Here is a 3,137-nt window from a genome sequence, read left to right as displayed (position 1 = left end):
TGCGCACCTCCGGAATACGGATAGCCCGCTCGCGCCAGCCTAATCGCGTGTAAAACTCCAAGCGCACCCCCGGAATATGATGGGCTTGCGGTAGATGTTCTCAGTGGCCCTTGGTGGACGTAGGGCCACATGGGTGCAATCTATGGCACTGAGCACGTTGGGGGACGTGTGCCAGCCTGTAGTAGTCCTGGACCACAGCCTGCCTTTCTGCTGGTGTTCTGGGCGTATATATGTGCCTGCGGACTGAGCGGCCAACGCCTGGTGGAGGCAGCGTGACTGCGTGGGCTGTGAGACGTCCGAGACTATGGCAGTTGTCCGCTAAAATGACCCAGTGGCCAAAACATGCAGTACATTGAGCACCTTTTCCAAGGGGCTCAGTGCTTGGGAGTACAAGGTGGGTGATGTGAGGTCATCCTCCAGTATACACGCATTTCACCGACCTATTTTTGGTCGTGGTACTTTTCATCGCCGACCCTTTCATCGCCAACATTTTTATTTAAAAAATGTTTTTAGGGGGGTGTTTGTGCAGGTTGGGGTATAATTAAGTAAGGGGGGGTTTGAGGGTGCTCAGCACCCCCCATACATAAAATTTTAAAAAATATTGGCGATGAAAGGGTCGGCTATGAAAAGTACCACGACCAAAAATAGGTTGGCGAAATCACGTAGAACCCATCCTCCCACTCAGTGACCAGGTCTAGGATGATATGAGGTGGAAACCTATACCTGCCATAGACCTGGTCATCGGGCATCCCAAAAAGGCTGGTCCTGGGCAAAAAAATGCGGGGCCTGGCTATTCTCCTCCACCTGCGGTGTCCCATGATCACTGCTGCAAGAAATGGGACATTCATCGTAGCTGTATATGCTTGTTTGCGCACACTTTTATAATACGCGGGAGCGCTTCCGCCTGCTTTCGTGTGGCGGACGTATTTACGCGTGTGCGTGTCTTTTGGCGTGCGCAAGTTTTCCCTATTCGATTCCATGAATATGTGTTGTTCGCGAGCGTGTGGGCGTTGTGTGTATTTCCCAGAGCTGCTTCCCCCGTTACGCCCACATTTTCATGCGTTGTCCCTATTCTGCGTGTTCCGCCCCCTTTTTAGGTGTGTGAGCTAGGAGTTGTGCGCTTTCGCTGTGCGTGTCTCGCGCAGTGTTTGGATAATCGCAGTGACGTGTAGGGTAAGCGTGGTTTAGGCACAGCTCATGGGAAAGCCACGCTCAGAGCCTTCCATGAATCACTTGCGTGCGAATCGCACACGTGCACTGGCTTTTTCACACTTGCGCCACACATTTTGGCACACAATTATTCCATGAATTACTTCGAACATGTCTTGAATCTCCAACGACTCTCCCAGATATACCAATATCCAGGCCCCAATGAATGTACTCATTTATTTGTCAATGTACTTATTTAGTTAGAATGATAAATAGAAACTTTTCCCCTGCAAGCATATAAGCACAAGTGCTGGGGATGTGCATGAAGTAAAAAATGGCGACGTCACTTGATATTGCTAAACATCAGGGGTATATTAGGCAACATGTGGACAAAATAATCACATAGGCGGGGAGGGGGCTGTAGGACGGAATAGCTCTCGGTACTGCCATCACCCACAGCCAATACCGCCACTGCTGAGATATGATGGGAGGTATTGGTTAAAATGTCTGTGAAGCTACAGGTTGAGTGAAACAACTGTTCACAGTGGCGGAATGACTACACGTGGAAAAGTACAGTACAGTGCAGCCACAGCCTGGCCCCTGGCCATGCTCCCCCGAATTGCTATATAAAAAAGAAAGTCTGCACACTTTCTGTCTACAGTAAGCCCTGTCTGGTGACCGTGACAGAATAATGGCGTTGCTTCTCAGACGGATGGAGACTCTTGGGCTGCTTGCACATCCAAAGTGAGCAGGGCTGTTTTTCCCATCGGCAACTGCACAAGTCACACTGAGTGGTAAATGCCCGCCGTTGGCATGTAAATGCTGCATCATAGGCCGGCCAGCAACGCATAGAAATTGTGAAAAACGACGTAACTTTTCTGTGCCGCATTGGGTGTGCTCTTTACTGCACTATCAACTATGAAAGTACCGTAGAATGGGAGTTTAAAACAGCCTTAAACAGGCGAGGATCGGGAAGCCAGAGTCTGTCTTCGCCTGGTCTAATATAAGTTAAGAACCACAAAAAGAGAAGACGTGGCATTACAGAACATTGTACTCCAGGACATTTGCACCTTTTTTGCGGTGTGCACCTACCTAACTATATATCATTCTGAGTAATAGGATACTCTCATCTCAGCGCATACATGAACACAAAAGCAGGGCCAGCACTTTCCCATGAGCCAATCAGATACAAGTGATGGAAACAACATTGTTAAAGTTCTGTAACCTTGAAGGCCAACATGTATTCTTTTAAACTTTGCATCTGGCCGGAAGTACTGTTCTGCTGCTGCAAGGTGGCCTTGGTCCTGGGGACACAGGTGCAGTGCAGCTGCTTATGAACAAATCCCCACCGCAACACTTATATGAATAGGCTTTCTGTCTGCTCGTTTGTCCTCCTCCCAGCCCTCTCCCTGTCTCTGGAACATATTCGATATTTCATTAGCCGTTCCGAATCCATCCGTTGCAAATACAAGTCAGTAGATCAGTATAATGCAACGGCAAAATGAACCCTATTGGATTTTGAGCAGTTCATTATATTCCCTCTCATATTAGCATTTCTAGTATATTATCATTATTAAAAATGTGAAATGCTTCACGAATTGGTTCGTCATCTTTGGACAGTGTCCACGCTAATCTTTGTCTTATCGTACGAATTTTAACTTTGTTTTAGCCATAAAACCACTATTAAAAAGGCAATACATAAACACACAGCTGATAGCCAGTCAAAACACGAATTAAAAGCAGGGCGTGTGCATATCAATTAGAAAGGGTGCATCAAGTTTAAGATTAAACAGAGGATGGTACTGACCCAGGGAGACTAAGCAGAACCCTGGCCGTAGCCCCCACCGTTTGGGCCCGTAAGGGTCACGAGCATAGAAGAGTCGCATCCCCAGTGAGACCTGGTTCACTGGGGGAAAAAAAATGTGTCGCAAGGATTCCTTAAAAGACCAGCAAACAGTGGAGGGATCTCTCAAAAGAGGACTTTCATC

At 47.7% G+C, this 3,137-nt stretch overlaps 1 non-coding gene across 1 annotated transcript; it reads right to left on the bottom strand.

Annotated features, from left to right (window-relative positions):
- Positions 1 to 2,724: 2,724 nt before the first annotated feature.
- LOC138496862 (U6 spliceosomal RNA) lies at positions 2,725 to 2,826 on the bottom strand. Its single transcript, XR_011278322.1, has one exon. It is a non-coding gene; the product is annotated as a U6 spliceosomal RNA (small nuclear RNA).
- Between the last annotated feature and the right edge of the window lie 311 nt (positions 2,827 to 3,137).

Source organism: Ambystoma mexicanum, chromosome 10 (genome assembly GCF_040938575.1).
Source record: "Ambystoma mexicanum isolate Mex_15411 chromosome 10, UKY_AmexF1_1, whole genome shotgun sequence".
Lineage (NCBI taxonomy): Eukaryota > Metazoa > Chordata > Amphibia > Caudata > Ambystomatidae > Ambystoma > Ambystoma mexicanum.
This window is presented reverse-complemented; position numbering and strand designations above follow the sequence as displayed.